This window comes from Dermacentor albipictus, chromosome 6, assembly GCF_038994185.2.
Source record: "Dermacentor albipictus isolate Rhodes 1998 colony chromosome 6, USDA_Dalb.pri_finalv2, whole genome shotgun sequence".
Taxonomy (NCBI): Eukaryota; Metazoa; Arthropoda; class Arachnida; order Ixodida; family Ixodidae; genus Dermacentor; species Dermacentor albipictus.
The window spans coordinates 106462380-106477243 of NC_091826.1; the positions used below are offsets into that span (position 1 = coordinate 106462380).

Sequence of the window (14864 nt, forward strand, 5' to 3'; positions counted from 1 at the left end):
TCGTGTATGTTGAGGGCAGCCGTATTCTGACTTCTCTGATAAGTATGCGTGGAACGAGGTATTAAAAGACGCATTATTTTAAGGGTTCTGCGGAGTGTGTAAGTCCCGCAAGTTTAATTGTTCGTTTAAGTCACGTGTCCTGTAGGACTTTCAGGGAGAAAGTGAGTAAGCGTGAATGAAAAGTTTGCCTACAACGCAAGTACGCGTTCTGTTTAGTGACCACAAGGCTAGTGCGCTTGGGATTACGTACTTGTGAGGTTGACCAGATTGTTCAGTGGCACCATTACGTGCGATAAGTACGCCACTGCGATAGATTGGAAACATGCTGTTCGTGTAGTAAGGCCACTTAAGTTATGTTCGGCTGTTTTCATTTGTTGTTTGCATCGTCAACGACCCTTTTGTTTTGCAACAACAATAGTACTCTGGTCTTGTCGGCATTCGAGGAGAAATGGATGGCTGTTTGGAGGGGTGGTTGGAACTGTTTTATCAAAATTGGGGAAAGAAAAGATCAGGGTTCATTTTGACTCAGTAATAGCCTGGCGAGTCAGGGGTGAAGAGCCTGCGCTTACACGTGGTGCAGTGCTGTGTTGTTTTGTTTGTTTGACTTATGTTCTCCAGGGCCTAGAATCCCGAAGTTCGTCAAACGAGGCTCGACCCCAGTACCCTGCAGCTTCTTTCAGCGTTCCACATGGCCAGCGAATTGAGTTCACCGGCCATTTAGAACAACCGGGGCGAGGACGAGCTGTTAGATATGGAGCTGTTTCCTGCGATTACTTCAAGTTCCCCCGGACCACATCGAATCGCAGCACATTCCAGAGAAGCGCACGAGCCAACAAGTTTGTAAGCCGCCGGTAGCTATTCTCTGCTTGACTCTTCCAGAAAACGAGGGGATAGCACGGCATTGTTGGAAGTAAAGTGGGTGCCAAACCAAGACGGCGGTAATGCGCCGTGACCGCCGGACGGCTGTGACGTACCGAGAAGGCCTGGCAGCGTCGCGCCGGTAGTCTTTGAAGAAGGCTTTCGTTACCACAGCGGAGCCGTACCGCCGGGACTAGAGGAGCCCTCGGAAAATGGAGCATGAGCGCCCCCACTTATCCTCCTCCGAAGAAGCGCATTGCAAGTCTGCGAGGCAAGACCGCAGAGAGCCGCCGGGTGTGACAACGCGATACGGCGCCAACCATTGGCTGAAAATGGCGTCATCTGAGCGGACTCTCCCATTGGTCGAACATGACGCGACTTTCAGTCCTCGAAGGGTTTAAAAGAAGCATTCCAGAGAGACCAGAGCATTCCCTGATTCCCTGATTGACCTCTCTCGAACTTCTTGCCGCGGGCCGCAGCGTCCGAGTTGCTGCCGGCCCGTAATGACTGTACGACGGTTCATTGACTCTCACCTCTCCTTGTAAATAATGTAGAATAAACCCTCTCAAGTTTTGGTTTCCATCCCGACGTCCGTCCTTCAACCCCTACACTGTAAACGACACCTAGAACGATTGCCCGCTGCGACGTAGTTTGAAATTATTCACGCGGTGTTAGTCACATTCACTTTTCCTAATTATTACCCTGAGCCTGCGACTCGGCTTGCGGCGCTACTTCTAGCCCCTACAGCACCACGGACCAGAGAAATGTACTTAACCACAGTTTCGCCGTGCCTCTTAAGCACGCTTCTCTTCAGGAGTTCTCACGACACATGGCCTTCCCATAGTACTGTCACAATGCAAATCAGTTACTACGTACCAATGTATAGTTATATACCAATGTATAGTTACGCCACTCCATGTTTCGTATGCTACTGTTACCGCTTCACGGCAACTGCAGCGTATGCAACAGTAATCTACTGGGAAGCGCTTGTGGCGAACGCTATGCGCGATGTGAGCCTTCTGGTACTTTTTTCTCTGTGCCCCCACAGCTATCGCAGATGCGCGGAGGCGAGCGCCATCTGTTGGTTTTCGTCCAGGGACACGACCACGGAGGAAGGAATACACTAGCAGGAATCGTCACGTGACAACCTTGAAACTTAGTCAAAGCATAAACGGAGAAGTAGTAGACCCTAGTCTCGCGATAGGCAAGCGGTGGGTTCTAGTCGGCTTGCTTTGGTTGTTTGATGCGGGGGTTTAGGAATAGGCGCACACGGTTAGCCTGACAAACGTACGCCCAGATTATTGAAGTTCAAGCGTCTGGCACAGTCGAGTCTGAGTTATGTCTGTCAGATAAACGGCGAACCGCCACACGTTACGTAGACGCGGCTCCCTCAAACAGGCGCCAATGCTGTACCGGCATTGTGCCCAGCAACCCAAGGACCACCTCGAAGACGACTGGTCGCGTTTTGGGGCGGTTCAGTGAAACGAGGAAATTTTTCGACTTGCAAACGTGTGCAGGCTACCAAGCTACCCTTCCCACGGCGATTCTTCGCATTTGGGGACGTATTCTGTGGAAAAGATGACGCCGCGTTCACCCCCCGCAAACTTGTGCAGGCGATTAGGCGAGCGTCCAGAGTCTGCAGCGACTGTTTTCCCGCGGGGAAAAATCGTCCCTTTTTGTGCCCAAGGATCGACTGGCGTGCCGATGACGCCGAACATACTTAAGGTAGTGCCGGCTTATTGTTTCATTTTCGCTATTTTCGCCCGAAGGTTGGTGGTTTTGGACTTGGACTCCGCGAGCGCTCGCCGCGTTCTCGGTGCCATCGCCGACGTCTGCGCGGTTCTTCCAAGGCCCCCAGCGCGATCGATGCTCACAGTCGACCCTGTCGTGCTGCTCAAATTCTTAGGCCTCTCAGAAGACCGGTAAGAACTCAAGTGGCGCGTATCAACAGCGTAACGACGTCGCACCACACCTGGTACAAAACAGTGGACGTAAATCTGAAGCGAAGGCGACGACTTCGGCGTGTAGAGTGAAGGACAATGCTATTCATTTCTCTCAAAGCCAAAGACACACAGGAGAGCCTTTTACTAAGCGAAAATGCGACAAGAACTGTCCCTCGACATCTTGACTCTTCCTTGGTGCAAGAGAGCGGGACAAAAATTATCAAGTAAATAGGCACCACAGTTTAAGGTTCACAAAGCGGATTTGACGAAACTTAACGCGTGCGCGGTGTTAACAGACCACGCTCGGGCGTTCTGTACGGGTTTCGAGGTGAGATCACAAGCAGCTCCACTAACCGCGGTGGTGAGCGCAAGTGATGTTTTGAAAGTTCTCTCGTCATGGTTCAGGCGCCCCGGCCTTTCTGCGCATTTCAAGTCAACGCATTTGAAGCGAAGCACGACGCGCGCGGCATCAGAAAACAACCCGTTGCTTCCTGCGTACGTCCATGCCTGTGACGGCTGGCGCCACTAATAGTTACTACGTACCAAACAATCTCTAATGATCCGGCAAAGATGTGGGTCGAATCCAACCCAACACCCCACAGCGGGAGGGGCGCCGTCAGAGGTGGTTGGCTTGCCGAGGCTAACGGAATCACGTGACACCCCCTCCTATTTGTTTTCCTTTTCCGTGGACACGATAGATGCATCGAGAAAAAGAGGTACTACACAGCTTCGCTGTAAAAAATGGTGATGCAATGTTGCATTATGCTACTGTAAGCTCTACACCACTAGCTATGCTGCGCGTTACGACGCTGCTATCGGATGGAGATGTTTTAGCGCTGGTTGCCTATAGACGACAGTCACCGTGGTTTCGCGGCCGGCGTCAAGACGAACGCTGCAGCCGTTGTCTGGCGGCACGATAGCCAGGACATCGAGGCCGGGGCCTTCTTCACAACACCGATTGCGACAAAAAGAAAAAGGAAGGAGACAACAGAAATCAATAATGAAAACATGCAGATCCCACGCACTGTGCGAATCCGTGTAAGCGAAGATCTGACGAGCCGGCAAGGCTAAACGATGCATCAGATCAACACGCAAGGGATTTCGAATAAGGGCCATCAGTCATAATGTCGTCCCTTGCAGAGTAATGTTTTATGCAGGGGCGATACTATCGAGCGATCACTTTCGTTTGTACTGTCACGTAGTACCGGCGTCAAACGAGGTGCGAACCTAGGAACGCGCGGGCGAAGCACAACTGAAGGTATAGAGTGTTATAGTTCTGTGACGACATAGTACGTGTTATAGTACGTTGACGACATTGTGCGCCACGCATAACTGTAAGCGTAGAAGGAGACGCTGGAGACTGCCGAAAGCGTTACCGGGACCGAAAGCTCTGGGAGTTCGGCACAGGGCCAGAAGTCACCTTTGATGGTCTTTATAGATTTGCCACGACCGTTCTAACGCGCCATTAATTAAGCAGAACCAGGGGCGAGGTTAAAGATAAGCAAAGAGAAAACTAATAGGAAGTAACAATGCATCCGAATGGGAACATCAAAGCAATTTAAAGAATGTCTCGTGAGCGCACGTACTTTCGCCTTCCTCTTTATCGTACGTTACAGTGACTGCCAACTTTTCTCGTTGCTATCACTATCCTACTTCAACTTCTAGATAGAATCAACAAACAGCAAGAAACTAACTGTAATCTTGAAACATGTTTTTATTTGTCTCCAGTCCGTACTGGGTATAATAAATTGGTAACAATGTACATCGAGGGAAGAACGGAATAAACGCAAATAGCACAGTATCTGGTATACAGGAATGTACGTGTACGGGAATGTACCAGGGAACTCGCTTCGTATCCACGGTGTTGCCCTCTCGATTCTTTTCGAGAGCGCCTTGTGAAGTTCAGAAACTGCCGAGAAAAGCGCACTGTTACTTGGGGCATAAACCGCACATACACTGCGCTTCAAGTTTCATTCACTGCGTTGAGCCGAACGTGGTGAGTTGAGTCTCAAGTCGGACCAACATTTCGCTCGCCGAGAGGACGTGCTGGCGGAGCTCGCAGTGCTCGTCCAAATTAGTCAAGGTCAGCGCTTGCTTGAGCTCTTTGCGAGCGTTGCCCAAATCTTCGAACGGAAACACTGCGGCACCGGAGTTTTCCGAGGCTTCGGATGCTCTCTTGCACGTCGGAGAGTGAATGACTATGTCCTTGTAGGGCATGCCGCGCCTGCATCTTACACATGCGACGATGTGGAAGGCACATGATCTTGTCAGGTGGTCGTCCAAGTCTTCAAGCGTACCTTCGTACTTGCAACCGCGCACCGCATGCACACAGCGAACTTTCTCGTTTCTAGGTTGTCTACTATAATATGGCCAATTCACCTCCATGACGCCATTTACTTTTTTCTCGTGAACGGGGCATACATCTGAAGCAGATGCAATCCTATAGTAGCATTCCATGCAGACGATGTCTCCGCAAGAAAGGAGCCGCGGCTTCACTTCCGTCACCGTAACGCACCAAGAGCAGAAGGCAACCTGATCGAGTTCGCGTAAGAACTCAACTAGTTTACTCTCTATATGGCCACCGAAACCGCTCACACGGTATACGAAACGCTCACCACTGTCCATAATTTCTTGCGAGTGTCGCGTCCAGGCAATCAACGCAGCTGCCTCCTCCGACGTTCCAGTGTAGTGTATCCATAGAATAAAGAACAACTTTAGAGAAGGGGAACTGTACCTTTGGCAGTGGTTCGAAAATAAGCAGCGGCAGCGCATGGAACTAACTTTCGGGGACGCCAGATGACGTTGCTCAATCCGGAAGCGGAAGTGCAAACTTTTTTTTTTAGCGCAAAATTCAATATGGCCGTTTTTTGCCGGTCGCGTACGCTGGTACGTGCCGTGCTTGCCCTGCAGGCTATGCGGCATGCCTCAATGCCTTCGCTGCCGCTCAGCTGGTGCGTTCTAATTGCCAAGAGCCTCTACTGACGCCCATACAAACAAGCCACAAGTGAGTGAACAGAACGCGCGACTTTATTGGCAGAAGACAAGCAGTGTACATTCTCGTGCAATAGCAGAAATAAAATTTGCATGTCGAGATACGCTGGAATCATTGACGCGAGCTCGTAAACGGCTCACCGTCGTCGTCGCACGTGGTGGTCAGGTTAACGAGCAAGAACCAGCAGCGGAAAAATATTGGACAGAGTGTGCCACTTATTTGCAGCGACAGTCGCCGTTAAAAATGCCCAAATTGCATTGCGAAGCAATCGGGAGACGCAGGCATCTGCTGCCGGAGCCTACACAGCGACATGGGCTACCCCAGATTTTAGCCGTTCACTCCTTTCCAACCTGCACGTTTCTTTTCTTTCGGGGGCCGCTAATGTGTGGCTCACACTTGGTGTCTCACATTGTCTCGCTATGGACAAGTCGCTTTCGTGGGCATCGCCTCCATCAGCTACTTTTGCGGGCCTTTCCACCCATGTAGCTATCAACTTCATACGCATCGGACTATGTAAGCACGTATGCTGGTCTCCGTTCATGCCTAATCGCGGCCGAGAAAGGCCAGAGGCACAATATGCCCATTGCTGCAGCAGGAAAGCGCGAACGGGGAGCACGAATCACGGTGCATGAAAATTGGGAGTCTATGTCGCTGTGCAGGCTGCAGGAGCGAATGCTTACTTCGAGAGACTGCTTCCCAGTGCAACCTACCAGGCCGCAATATTCTAAAAACATAACACTGCGACCATAACCAAGTGACATAACAGCAAAATTAAACAGCAATCAGTCACCGCATGAGGTTCAGACAATACGTTATACATTGGCGACGAACTATATGGCAACAGTGAGCATTCACATACACGGGTCTCTTAGGGTACATTGAGCTGCCTACCTACAGGCGTAGTGCCCGACTTCGTCGCACGTGGTGGTCTACTAACGAGCAACAACCAGCAGCAGAAACAGATTGGACAGAGTGTCCCACCTGTTTGCGGCGACAGTCGCTGTTAAAGATGAGCAATTTGCAGTGCAAAGCAGTCGGGTGACGCAGGCATCTGCTGCCGCAGCCTACACAGTGACATGGACTACCCATCATTTTAGCATTGACACCTTTCCAGCCTGCATGTTTCTTTCTTTTGGAGGCCGCTAATGTGTGGCTCACACTTGGTGTCCCACATTGTCTCAATATGGACAAGTCGCTTTCGTGGGCATCACCTTCATCAGCCACTTTTGCGGGCCTTTCCACCCAACTTCATACAGGTCCGACCATGTAAGCACTTATGCTGGTCTCCGTTCATGCCTAATCGCGGCCGAGAAAGGCCAGAGGCACAATTTGCCCATGGCTGCAGCAGGAAAGGGTGAATGGGGAGCACGAATCACGGTGTGCGTAAATTGGGAGTCTATGTCGCTGTGCAGACTGCAGGACCAAATTCTTACTTCGAGAGGCTGCTTCCCAGTTCAACCGACCAGGCCGCAATATTCGAAAAACATAACACTGCGACCATAATCAAGTGACATAACAGCAAAATTAAACAGCAATCAGTCACCGCATGAGGTTCAGACAATACATCATACATTGGCGACGAACCATATGGCAACAGTGAGCATTCACATACACGGGTCTCTTAGGGTACATTGAGCTGCCTACCTACAGGCGTAGTGCCCGACTTCGTCGCACGTGGTGGTCTACTAACGAGCAACAACCAGCAGCAGAAACAGATTGGACAGAGTGTCCCACCTGTTTGCGGCGACAGTCGCTGTTAAAGATGAGCAACTTGCAGTGCAAAGCAGTCGGGTGACGCAGGCATCTGCTGCCGCAGCCTACACAGCGACATGGACTACCCATCATTTTAGCATTGACTCCTTTCCAGCCTGCATGTTTCTTTTCTTTTGGAGGCCGCTAATGTGTGGCTCACACTTGGTGTCCCACATTGTCTCAATATGGACAAGTCGCTTTCGTGGGCATCACCTTCATCGGCCACTTTTGCGGGCCTTTCCACCCAACTTCATACACGTCCGACCATGTAAGCACTTATGCTGGTCTCCGTTCATGCCTAATCGCGGCCGAGAAAGGCCAGAGGCACAATTTGCCCATGGCTGCAGCAGGAAAGGGTGAACGGGGAGCACGAATCACGGTGTGCGTAAATTGGGAGTCTATGTCGCTGTGCAGACTGCAGGATCAAATTCTTACTTCGAGAGGCTGCTTCCCAGTGCAACCGACCAGGCAGCAATATTCGAAAAACATAAAACTGCGACCGTAACCAAGTGACATAACAGCAAAATTAAACGGCAATCAGTCACCGCTTGAGGTTCAGACAATACATTATACATTGGCTACGAACCATCTTACAGGCATAATGCTTGCCTTTGTCACATGTGGTGGTCTGGTAACGAGCGACAACCTGCCGTACAAACAGATTGGACAGAGCCTTGCACCTGTTTGAACCAACAGTTGCCGTTGAAGATGAGCAACTTCCATTGCGAAGCAATCAGGTGACGCAGGCATCTGCTGCCGCAACCAACACAGCGACATGGACTACCCGGCATTTTAGCGTTAACTCCTTTCCAACCTGCACATTTATTTTCTTTCGGGGGCCGCTATGTGTGGCTCACACTTTGTGTCCCACTTTGTCGCAATGTGGACAAGTCGCTTTTGTGGGCATCACCTTCGGCAGCCATTCTTGCGGGCCTTTCCACCCATACGGCTATCAACTTCATACACTTCGAACCATGTAAGCACATATGCTGGTCTCCGTTTTGAGCAAATCATGGCCGAGGTAGGCCACAAGCACAATTTGCCCATGGCTGCAGCAGGCCAGAACGAACGGGGCGCACCAGTTACGGTGTGTGTATACTGGGAGTCTATGTCGCTTTGCGGACTGCAGGAGCAAATGCTTACCTCGAGGGACTGCTTACCAATGCAACTGACCAGGCCCCCACATCTGTAACACAGTTACCACAACCAAGTGTGGCAGCAAAACCAGATTCTGCAATCAATCACTTCACTGTAGCTTGCACAAAGACACAGGCTATCAAGGAAGAGGAGCAATCATCAACGAGACTAGGAATATGGAAAATGAGAAAGCTTGCATTCAAGAGAGAAGCCACTCTGCTCTGCAAGCATTGAAGGCTAAAAACACCAAGAAAAGTAAAATGGTGCATAGCACATGTGCATAGGTTAATGCAAGACGCATGCCGATGCTGCATCAGCTATTTCAGGAGAGTAATTGCGCATGACAACATACACTAGAAGATACTGCTACAGATATGTTAGGCTGCTAGACAGTGACTGGTATTAAGTATCAGCGAAATATCCAAATATAAAGGTTGACCTTTATATTTGGATGAGGATGAATAACCTCTAACAAAAATGGGCAATGAGAAAGCTTGCATTTATAGAAGAAAAATTACACTTCGCACAAACGGAATTAACATGGCTTGGAAGCTGATTAAGGACGAACTGATGAAACTCAATCTTCTGGCCAGCGTCGTCCGTGCTTGGTCAGATGTTGCAGGTGCATCTGAAGACGAAGAATTTCTAGAAAGTCCTTTTTGAGTTACTTGGATGACTCAGCCAAATGTCCGTGCTGGTGGAATGGTGGCTGAAGCTCTTTGCAGTCTTAACACAGTCCTTTGCAGACTTGATATCTCATCCATATTCTTGTGCATGTGCTTCTTTGTTCTTGGTGTAAAAGCCTTGCAAATTCGGCTCCAGCCCCTTCCTGTTGGTGCAGATAGGAGCTCCTGTGATGACCAAGATGTGTTTGGCATAGACTCTGTTGGGGCAAAACGGTGACACGTGAGATACAGCACAGATTAGCCAAATTTATGTGGGTTTTATATGTTCGAACCAATTATACTGAACCATATATATGAACAAACATTCATATCTGCTGCAAACAGCAAGCCAATACAGCATAGATCAAACATATTTATTTCTGAACCATATGTTGTTTACCTTGTAGTAGTAGCCAATGTCCACACAATGACCTTGTCGTAGCAGGCAGCAGCTTCTGTTTAGTGCGTGGAGTGTGTTGCCTTATACTGGTGCCGTCCTCATTACTGCATGTCTGGAACAGAAATTTTGACTGAATCAGAAATTGAAAAAGCAAAGTTTTGCAATATGAAATGCAAAAAGGTGTGACATATATGTTGTAATGATTTGCGACTACAGAACACATGCAAATGTACACTGTCTATTCTAGGGTGCTTAAGCAGCATGTTAAATAAATATTGCTATTGCCCATAAAATTGATGTCTGCCTAACTACAATGCATGTCAACAGCGCAAGTACTATTAAGATCACAAATGAGAACATTTGTGGGTTCATTTATGCTCTAGAAGTTATCACACTGCTAGTTACTCAAGCAAATGCATGAAAGTCATGAAGCTATTAGAACTGATGCATTATTTTTCTCCACGAACGTGATGCACCGCTTCACTACTGCAAAAATAAATGCCCTACGGTAAACCAATCTGAGCAGCAAGAACATTTGGAACCAACAAGTACGAAATATGGGTGAATTATCATGCTTGCAACTGTTTAATACATTAAATTCTGTACTTTCACTTCATTTTACCAAAGGATTATTCGGTTTTGTGGACGAAAGACGTTGCCGGCCGACTCGAAAAAAAAGTTTAATATGTATATTGATAAGGCTACTCAGTCACCTACAACCACGGCTACAATAACATGAAAAATGAGACGCGCGTTCCGATATCGCTCTTTCTTTCCTGGTTGTGTGTGTAAACCAAACGACAGCCTCGCAAGTAAAGGTTTATTTAGGAAACAGCAACTGAGATCCTCACTGCCCATATGTAATGCAGGATCTAGTTCGTTAACTTGTGCCCGCCTGGAAGATAATGAGACGGATATTATATAACGATTGAAGCAGCGGTGTTAAACGACTCACCGTTATTGCCGTTGTCAGCCGCAGCAAAATCCAGCTCCCGTTTCGATGCAGACCTGTTCCGAATGGCTCACGACCGAAACCCAACTGCCGGGCTTACATGTCCGCTTGCAAACACGTAACTTCACCCCAAGTTACATAGAAGCGCAAGAAACTAGTTTTAGAAACAAAGAAGCAACCAGTCTTGAGTGTACGAACGAATGAATCCGTGCCGCCGTGCACTCGGAAATACCGGTAAAAATTTTAAATCCAGGCCAGAGGTCACGTGAAAGATCGATGATGCTGAACGCTATTTGCGTTCATAATGGCGAAGAAACAATAAACTTACTAACAAAGAGTACAATATCTAATTAGCAATGATAATTTTGCCCTGTTTTTATGTAAAAGAAAATGCTTCGGTAATTGTAAGAGAAAGTTTGTAAGATAAAATTGCGCTTATTACGACGCCTCTACCGGGAAATGTTGGAACTAACGAACGCATCCCGAGGTGATGCTACTAGGTCGGCTTTGTTATCAGCGGCGCGCGGTCGATTTTTTCGCCCTCTGTGGCCATTAGTTGAACTTGAGAGTGTACGGGGCCTGGTGTATCTCCAGCGCTAGGATGGTGGGATAACACAAGTCACGTTCTGCACTCAAATCACACAAGCTAGTCAGGGTAGTGACAGCCTTTCAAAGGCCCCGCGCCGCCCTGCCGCCATTGTGGGACAAAATGTCGGCAGCGGACCATTGAAAGCGAGTGCTTCGCGGTGCACTTATGAAGTGAAATTTCTGGCCAGAATCGCACGAACACGTCTAAGAGGAACTCGGTTGCATTTGTAAGTTCAAGACGAGAAAAATTACCGGATGTTGCTTCCTTTCGTGCGCCGGATTGATGCGACAAGAACTTGAAGGGTTCTGCTTCCCGCTAGACCCGGAGAACACAAAAAAGGACGGAAACAGGGTTTGCTATAAGGAAATGTTAACTAGGGCTAAAGCTTCACTTTACTCAAATACTCGAGAATGTAGAAGTCATTTTCAATATGAACAGCTAGGCTGACGTGAATTAAGTTGTGATAAAAGCAACAAATTAAAGGTAAGGGACTGATGGTCACGGTAGGTTTGGTTCCGCCACGAAAAAATAAAGAAAAACTTTTGAAACACTGGGCTCGTTCTATCTCGCATACATCATTGTTGCTTAATACTGCAATGAAAATGCGTTTGTATATGTTGCAATACACTCTTTCAGCATGCTCAACGGAAGCATTGTTTTCTTGTCATCCCGCGTATCAGCTGCATGGGACTCAAAGAGGGGTGAGCAAGGCATATTGTTAGTCGCGCAAACTTCGACGAGACGATAGAAACACACTCGTGAGGTCAGTGTTCTTCTGAGGAAGCTTTAGCTGGGACTCACGTTTCGAGTACGATATCAAATGCGTTCGAATGCAACAATCATTTGCTAGCTTAACATACCTGAGTGGGACATAGTCCATTTAAAGAAGAAAATATTTTGTCATTAATATTTTTAGTTTTATAAAGATTAATTGCATGAATAAAGAAGAAACTCGATCTCGGATGTGCTTGACTTTTCTGTTAGGCACTACAATATTTTAAGAAGTTAGGGAACATTTACCAGGGCTCACGGCTTCCTGGACTAAAGACGCCGCCTGCTTAGAACGAAGACCCTCACCTGCTTATTTTTTAATGTGTTAGCATTCTTAAAGCACCGTCCTCACTTTTGAGGGAGGAGGAGTAGGTTTTAATAAAGAGAAAGGAGGAGAGGTCGGCCTGGAGGCCGTCTTTCCGCCTAGCTGGGTCACCGTGTAGTCCGTGATAGAATAGGTAGCGCATCGGGCTTCTGTGATTAGGGAACAGAGTTCAAACCAACTATCGGAACAAGTTGAGTCTCTGAGTTTGTGCCAGTGTGTACATACGAGCCGCTCTTCAACGAACCTCCCTCACACCGACATGGGTCACGGTCAATGCAGGACTGGGTAGGTAACGGTTGTTCGAAGAAACTGTTTGACGCCTTCTTGGAGAAGAGGGTATGTGCCACTCGCTTTGTGCAGATCTTCAGCGAACTCCTTGAAGGCAATTGGGTCACAGGGTATGTACCAAAAGGTGTGCGCTGCTCCTCGATGAACATCCATTACGCCAACTTGCGTAACGTGGCAATTGCCACTGGGAACGTGCCGCTCTGTAATGACAAGAAAGGTCCTTTCAATTTCTTCGATGCGTGGTGGAATCCAAACCGCGTCACAAGGGTTCCTCCAGAACTACAACCCGACGCTTACGCATTTCTCAGCGTTCGCACGCACCGGCCTGCTATGCATTTTGTAGGCCACGCACAGGTTTCGCGGCGGCTCCGCTAGATGGCGCCGAGTGTTGGCAGGGAAAGCCTCAGGGAAGGCTTTCCAGGAAGAGCTGGTCAAATCGGTGGAAGAGCTCAAAAATGAGCTAAAGCGGGAGTGTGATGCATGGAATGTAGGTGAAAAAAGACATGAAGCAGCCGAGGAAAAGCTGAACAGGGCCGCCATTGTGAACAAGAATGTACGTGACACTGGAACGCAGTCCCCGGATGTGACAGGAGAGGGAATGCTAGCAAAGTACGTGGAATGCATGCAACGTGGTGATGGCTCAGCTGGAAAGAGCGACACTTATCTTGAGGCAGCCACGCGGAAAAAGGAGGAGCACAGGGGACAATGCTCCTTGTCGAGTCCGAATCACGCGAAAAATGACAAAGGGAAGCAGGGAGAGTGAAAGGGATTATCGCCGGCGACTCAAACCTGGCTATGTGCTCAGAAGCAATAGTGGAGAGGGTGAAAGGTGATAAAAGTGTGGCGGTAGGGACATTTCCAAGGCGGACACTGGGTTCTGTCATGGAGCGAGTAAAAGAAAAGCTCGCGGGAAATGCCCAAGTGCGCAACCTTGTCATAGTAGCAGCTGGACTAAATGACGTCCTAAACAGGAAAAGGACAGGACTAGCCCAGAGCTTGACGAAGGGGTGGACGACTTGCGCGAGCTGTCCCCTCAGGTGCATATTGTGGTATGCACGGTACCGGAGGTGCCTGTGCGTGACAGTCACATACAAAGATCCGTAGTGGCTGCTAATGAGGCGATATGGAAAATGAGCCGAGAGAAAGGCTTCGAGGTTGTCGAAGTAAACAGGGAAGTGAGAAGGTGTGGTGGTTTTAAACAAGACGGGATCCAGTTCAATTACAGGCTGGCACGATAGGCGGGCTGGCGGCTTGGTGGTTGCGCTGTTGATTTTTTAGGGGGCCCACGGGCGCTCAGGAGGCCAGAGTAGGTAGTAATGAAGAAGGTCCCCTGGGGGAACGTCGGAAGAGCACCACCGTTCATACCAGAAAAAGAAGGAAAGCAAGAAAGAGAGCTCGCCATGTAATAGGCTACATAAACATGCGGGGCGGCAGAAGAAAGAAAAAAGTGGGCAGAGATTGAGGAGCAGTTAAATAGGGAACAAATAGGGGTGTATGCGGTTACAGAAACGCACGTTACAGACTCGGACGAGCCGTCAGTGATTGAGAATGATGTTTGAGAAGGGTGGAACAGAACTAAGTCGGAAAGAAAGGGAGGGGGAGTCGGAATGCTCATCTATCAGGGAGCCAAATGGAAAAGAGTAAATTCAAAATTTCAAGAGAATCTTTAGTTATCAGGTAGAATGAGTGGGAAAAAAAAACTTGGCTGGGCGTTACGTATTTGTGGACCGGAAGTAATTGCACAGAGAAAAATAAAGAGTTAGCGGAATGCATAAGCATTGATATTAAGGGTTTCGGGAATGGTGCTGAAGTTATCCTATTAGGTAACATGAATGCCCACATACAGGGTTTAGATGGCTATACCGACAACAACGGGAAGTCAGTGCTAGACCTGTGTGAACAACATAATCTCGTTATCGTGAATACATGGCCTAAGTGTGAAGGGCAGATTACGTGGGAAGTGGGAAACCGGCAATCGACCATTGATTACTGTCTGATGACGGAAGGAATTCCTGATAACTTGAGAGAAATGGTCATCGATGAGGATGTGCTTAGCAGCATAGGGAGTGACCATAACCAAATCATTCTGAAAATGGGATAAGTAGCTGGGAAAGAGAACAAGGAGTGCAGAATGGCCAGTCAAAATTTGAACATTGAACAAATAACAAATATAGTCACTATAGTCAAGGAAG

The 14864-nt window shown here is 48.4% G+C and overlaps 1 long non-coding RNA gene across 1 annotated transcript; it reads right to left on the reverse strand.

The window, feature by feature from the left end:
* Positions 1–5806: 5806 nt before the first annotated feature.
* Positions 5807–10904, reverse strand: LOC135904992 (uncharacterized). The gene is made up of 3 exons (XR_010565286.2): positions 10703–10904; positions 9748–9859; positions 5807–9565 (listed from the first exon to the last, which is right to left on the reverse strand). It is a non-coding gene; the product is annotated as an uncharacterized lncRNA (long non-coding RNA).
* Between the last annotated feature and the right edge of the window lie 3960 nt (positions 10905–14864).